Consider the following 6,969-nt stretch of genomic DNA (forward strand, 5'->3'; position numbering starts at 1 on the left):
TGGCCGGCCGACCGCCATCTCCTCGGCCGCCAGGCACCTGCCCTGCCCGAGGGGCCATCGCTCCGACCCCCCGCCACACACACACAAAGTCCAGTGCCAGAAGAGCTGTCGGATGTGTTTCAGAATGACGCCATTAGACGTGATAAGACCTTCCTCCATCCATAACTAAGCAGCCGCTTTTGTATTTATGAGAAACGGGTTCCTAGCGTGTCCCGGACATGCTGAGCTGCAGCATACCCAATCTCAGAGCCCGAGTGGATGGTACAGCTGTGCACTAACGGCTTGTCCTTGTCGAGCAAGTGTTAAACCGAGCTATGAGGCTCTCCCTGAATTATTCACATCGAGTCATTACCTCGAGGTGAACATTGCGTTGAAAACTTTGATGGTGATTAAAATGTAGCTGTCATAACAACATAGTTAGAAATCTTTCTGTAACTGTGAATTTCAGATTAATAAAACAACTTGGAAAACAACATTGCAAAGAGAACAGGGTAGAAATTGAAAGAAAGGACGTTTTACTGTTCAGCTGTGAGCTGGTTGGGAGATGTGTGAAGGTACTTGGTCCGACTGATTTAAGGGTAAGTAGGTTACATGAACCTCTTCGCAATCTATGAACAAATTTGAGCAAAAATACCTAGCGTAGATAACTTTAATTTATGATGATAAAGTATAAACTTATAGCGTATTTTTATCACCTTTATGTGGATTGCAAGCAGGGTGGCTAATTTTTCTTTTTAACAGTATGAAATGGGTGATGCAAAATCATACTGAAATTTAGACAGGTTTCAGAAAAGTAATGTTTTGGAGTCAGTCCTGTTTTATTTATTCCTGAGGACTGTGGAATTATATTCCTGGAGCTGTGCTGCAAAGGAAAAGAATGGATTTTGCGTATCCTTGGTATTGTGCCATGCCAAGGTTCTCTGCACTGTACTCTCACAAACCACACAGATTTTCCCTGCCATGATGAAGTCAGATTCTAGTCTGAATTATACCAGGAGACATTTAAAGCAACTCAAACGAAGTCATAAAAAGTTCTTATCCTTTACATTAGTATAAAGAGTTCAATCCAGAAAATACAGTAGCTTCATAGGAAAGGAAAGAGAAATAGGGAAGCAAGAGAAGGAAACACATTTCATTGCTCTGCAAAATGCTTCACTTGCATCCTGGCTCCACCAGCCATACATCATTTTTTAAAATTGGCCGCCTCAAAGCTAATGGTCCTTAGTCACCTAAGTGCTTGAAAAATTATTTCCCTGTATAATAATGCCTTACTACGGCACAGCCTACTGAAGTGGACACAAGAAAAGTCATTGACACACTCTTCTAATGAAACAGTGCTGGCTAAGCACATGAGAAGCACTGAGGAACTGGTTTAATGTGGAACAGGGTCCAGCCGGCTGGGTGGCATCCCAACGCTTATATTAATTTTGCCCATGTAGACATACTTTGCAAATACCATTCCTAGGCATGACTAAATTTCTGGCTTACTAACGTACGTGAGTTGTACTAGGGGAGAGTTTGTGTTAGTCATGCTGGATGCTGCATCAGCATGGCCAGTTCTGCATGGTGTGTTAAAGACTGGGTAGAGTGAGGGCAAACAAAATAGTCTGTGGGAGACAGGAACCAAATCCAAAGGAGGGTGGACTGATCATAAAAAATAAGGACAGATTTTTCAGTCTTGGAAAGTAAGTTTTAATGTCGTACTTTACAGCAGTTGTATTTACACAGAGGTAAAGCCATCATTGTTTTAAAATCCTAAACCAAGGGGACAATAGAGGCATGGATAAGCAAGGAAGGTGGAAGAGAAATGACAGGAAGGGAAGAAAATATGGGGAGAAGGAAGGTCTGAATTAGCACCATCCTGCACTAGACTGGGTTTTTTTGCTTTTGTGACTAACTGCAGTACAAGCTTGAGATCTGACAGTTTGGAGTGTTGAAGGTTTGTTTGTTTTTTTTTTCCCTAGGGTTGCATTACGATCTGCATACACTTTAAAAAAGGCAAGGCACAATTCTCTGATTTTATTCATGATCGTGGTAGCTCGGTTGGCCCTCTGAAAAGGTAGGCCATAAAAAAATCCTCACTAGACGATTAAGACATGGTGTATAACACCGCTCACTCATACATCCATTGAAAGAATTCCAGTATCAGGATAAGTGGTCACAGAGAGAAGAGGTAATTGAATGCCAAAATAAATATTACCAAATTACTCATAGCAGGATGGCTAATGCATTTTAAATTGACCAATGGAATTGATGTACTTCACATGAAAGGAGAGAATTTTCCCCTAGAGATTGAGGCAGCCAAAATTTCAAGGACAAACTTCGTGAGAGAAATCCACTCTGTTTTTACTGAAGTGAGTTTGCAGTGCTGCTGGAGGGGCCTGTTTTGAAAGTAACTTGCAGGTTTCGCACTTGTTGCATCAGCAATGAATTGGCACACATCAAGCAAGAAAATTATCATGATAATGTTTGCTGTCGATGTGAGTAGGAAGCTCCACTGGCAAAGAGGAAAAGCCTGAGTCATTCAAAGACACAGAGGTGCAGTGGCTGCTAGTTTATTACTACTGTCAGGAGGTTGGACGGATGGAGAGGTATACTTTCCCTGCTAGTTAGATCTACAGTGATTGAAAACAGTAATTGGATCACCCCCTCAATATGGCCAGGAGGACAGGCTAAGGGTAGATGATAACCAGATTTTTTGCCACATTCTTATCAAATATGAGTCCCGTTGTGCTGCCAGTGCACCAGTGACTCAGGCTGGCAAAACAAAAAAAAACAGAGAGAGGGAGAGGCAATATTGCAAAAGTGTTTAACCAAGCAACATGAAAAATCTGCTTTTTGGAATTTACTGACTCTGTAAGATATGCAAAAGTAGTGAATGCGGTTAAACACACCACATGATGTTGTCTTATAAACTACAGACAGCTTGAATATAAACAAATATTTCTTTGATTATGATACTGACCCAAAAGAAAAAAAAAAAACCAAACATACCACTGTATTAGATCCCAGCTTGTAAATAATAGTTTTGAAGAACTAGATAAAGAAAATTCCTGTATGACAGTAGCTAGCCTGGATGCACAGTTCTCCGAGTTGCCAAGATTGCTACTACTGTTCATAGAGAATATATTATGAGAGGACAGATAACAGCAGAGAGATCACTGCTGGACTTGTATCTGTCTTAAAAGTTAGTGTAAAGAGACTGTTACAGAGATTCCTGAGTGTATTCATACTTTTTAATCAGTGGTAAGGTACTTAGTATTTTGAACTCCTTCAGTTACGCTCAGTGGGGTCACAAAATGAGAATGACTTCTGAAAGTCTCACTCAAAGACCTATTCCAAAACTATCCCAGATAACAAAATTTTGCACTACAACTTCTGTTAAAGTACAGGAGTTTTACTTACACTGATCAATGTGCTTTTCACTACCCAATACATTTATTTGATGAATTATAGAGGAGTTTTAAAGTTACATTACAAAATGTAACTACCAAATGTTTTCAGTCCTTAAAGTGTTTAATGAATTTATATATGAAGAAGAACTCTGATTTGCGCATCTGACTTTTCCTGAAGATATGAGAACATTATTATTTTAATCTAGGTTACTTAGTCCAATGCTGCTTATTTATAAGTATGCAAGCGGTCAGTGAAAGTGATGAAGGGAGACAGCTATTTACTTTCTTCCAGGAAAATTCTTCGGGTGCTGTGGGGACTAAGAAAACATTAATAAGATTTGCTTGGGGCAATAATATGATAGAGTTGCAAAAAAAAGTTATTAGTGGATAATTTGGCCTTCAGAATACATCTAGATACAGAAAATCACTGGATATGTACAGCTTTAACTAATAAACTTGTGCTTTGAAAGATCTGGGAAAACGGTACTCTGAGGGGAAGGCCTGTGAAACTAAAATGAATTTGTTAAATGCGATCTGCTAAATTTGAAAGAGGTTATCAGGATATACAAGCTTAGGTGGAGAAGGGAAGGAGGAGATTTAGCAAGCTACAGTCTGAAAAAGTCGCTTGAGAGCAGACTTAGTGCTAAGCTGATGGCACAGACTTTGCTGTGCATGTGAATTGGAGATGTTTGATCAGAGCATTCCCATTGCACTTGGCAGTGCTAGTGGGTAGGGGACTGCAACTCTCCCCCCTAGCCTGATAAATCTCCTGGTAAACATGCAAAAAAGTTTGAGTGGTGTTTCCTAAACTCAGTTAGAGGGTTTGTTTTGTTTTGTTTTTTTGCAACAACGTGCTGAATAGGTACAGCCTGATAGAGTTAGGGATCTGATGATGTGAAAGTGGGCCTGCTAGCATCTGCTTTTAAGCCTATGGGTTTTTGTCAAATTTGATGCCAGCGTGTTACGGTATTTTCCTTCTTTGTGGAAAGGAACTCCCCAAGCGCCAGAGTGGAGATTATCACATGCCTGACTAGGAGACCCTGTCAGTGGTGTAACTGAAATACTCAGACCCCTAGGTAAGGAATTCCCATAGTCCAAAAGCGATTTTAGTTCTGCACAGGGTCAGGCAGCATCAACAACTTTGGCTCACACACCTGAATCTGCCGCGAGGAAGGGTGGATGTCTGGAAGCCTGTTTTGCACTTGTTTCCAACCAGTCGTGGTGAGCACAGCACACTTTCTTCACTGTCCTTCTTCCTTGAGAACTGATGAAGGCTCCTCAGAAATTTAATAGAGCCAAATGCTATTAGACTTACTCTCAAATCAATTTTTTGGAGCCTGAAAGCCAAAATTTCACAGGTAATATTTTTACAAGGTATGGCTATAGCTGAGAAGTGCCCTCAGCTCTGGATTTTTTTGTATTGGGAAGCAAGCTGTACATGAATATGATGGACTTAAACTGAAGTGACCATATATGTTATGCAGCTCTCACACACATAAAAATCTATTCCAAAGCGTAAGTAAGAATGCCTGAGTGAAAATGATGAGGTTCAGCAAAAGGTGATCAGTCAAACTTCTAGGGAGGTTGTGTGATATATGTTGGGTGCATGCTTGAGTAAATATTTTTCTTGCTACAAGTCAGAATGATATGTTGGAAATTAATCTTGCAACCTGGGAAAGAGGCACAGAGCTTTCTGGATACTCTGCATTTACACAGTGGATAAGGACCCCTTAGTGCATGTTTTTTTTAATCTTCTTTCATAGCCAGAATACTGGGTACTCAGTCATACATCCTTAAGTCCAATGTTTCCAAATATCTGGGAGATTCAGAGGCCAACTTTCAGTCTTTTCATGTATCAAGAGCATGTACCAGAAGAGATTTTCTATGCATCTCATACATTCTTTTAAGCTGTATTATTACAACGATATTCTTCTACCTCCAGGAATTAGCTTAAAATATTTTCCTACTGTTTTTGTCCTTAAAAAGATATTTCTAAGCTTTCTTTTGTATCTGGTGTCATCAAACTTACCACTAAAAGCCAATGAAAACTATTACCCCTAGAAGCCAGTGAAAACTGTTCTCTTTTCCCTGTGAAATGGGACAAAGTTTTGCCCATTACCTAACCAAACTGCTTTCTCAAAAGTCTTATTCTCTCTAGGCCCTACGAGGGTTTTATATTTGAATCTGGCATTAACCAATTCAAGGCAGAATGCTTTGAATTACCTCCGCTTGATGAAATTCCTACTAGTCATTTTCTTTGCAGGGAGAAGGTCTGTGTGGATAGCTGTTTTCAGAAATTGTTACAGATCATGGCAGGTGCAAATTTTCAGTTTTTTCCAGCTGAAAGAACTCTCTATGTCCTTCTTTCCTTCCCGTTTCTGTCCCCCTTACCCTCCTAAATCTTCAGTTTGTTTGACACAAAGCATTTCATTTGACCTGAAAGTTTGTCTAAGAGTACTAGAAACTGAGTTCTGTTTTCTTTTCTATCAGAGTGAGAGCATTGTCCTCATTTTTTTCTTTCTCTAAGGGGATCTGTAAATTTGCCTCAGTTAGCAGGAGAATGCTCTTCCCATCTAGCACTAGGCTTTGGTTGTACTAGCATGAGCCTTACTGTGCTTTGCAGAAGTGAAAAAGAGTGGGGAGCTATTATGCTGTTCATCTGGGAAGTACCCGTAGGTTCAAATTTGCTAATAGTTTGAGATTACTAAGGTACAGCTGTCTTTTTTTTCAGCTAATACATTTGCCAAAAACAGCAAGGATTCTCATGAGTGCTAAGAGAAAGCAGTGTTATCGAGGCTGACATAAGGAATACACACTGGCTGTAATCTTTATTATTCATATGCATTACCTCTCCAGAACCACAAAATATCCTCCTCATGTGTCTTTCAATTTCCATGCCTCATGTCAGATAGAGAGTCTCAAAACAAAGCAAAACTGAGTTTAAGTGCTTAAGTGGTATCACCTACTTCTGTGCTGGTTTGTTGGTCTTAATGAGTGGCACCAAATCTGCCAATTACTGGTCACTTTCACAGCGTCGACTTAAGGAAGCAATACGATCACTGCTAGTAATGCCTAGCTGTACCTGTATGATACTGTATTACAGTACTAATACTTGTATTTGGTAAAGGTTGCATGGCTGTAGTGAACATATCTTGCTTTTTCTGGCAGATCCATTTTCCTCAGTGTTTCGGTCAAGAATGTTTGGCTAGGTTCATAAGTGATGGTTCCCCATTTTAAGGCTTTATTCCTGCTTTTGACCTGAGCACAGTTTGCTCCCCAGCTCTGAGAACCTCTGTTGCCTGAACTAGTGAGAGGCAGCAGGCGTGTTTTTGCCCTTACTGTTCCTTCTTGGGGGGTTGCAAGCTAAGATACAGGAAATGTAAAACACGAGTGTTTGGGAAAGGGATATATAGTTGAGTACGGTATTTGAACACACTGTGAAAAGGCTACCAATTTCTACAGCTTTTCTGTTGAGTGGAAAATTTGAGTTTCAGGATTGTCCATCATTGCTAGTAAATCAGTCGTGGGCTCACTGTCTATCACGAATGTTTGTATAAACTAAGTGAGAAAAGAC

Source organism: Pygoscelis adeliae, unplaced genomic scaffold (genome assembly GCF_000699105.1).
Source record: "Pygoscelis adeliae isolate BGI_AS28 unplaced genomic scaffold, ASM69910v1 Scaffold264, whole genome shotgun sequence".
Taxonomy (NCBI): domain Eukaryota; kingdom Metazoa; phylum Chordata; class Aves; order Sphenisciformes; family Spheniscidae; genus Pygoscelis; species Pygoscelis adeliae.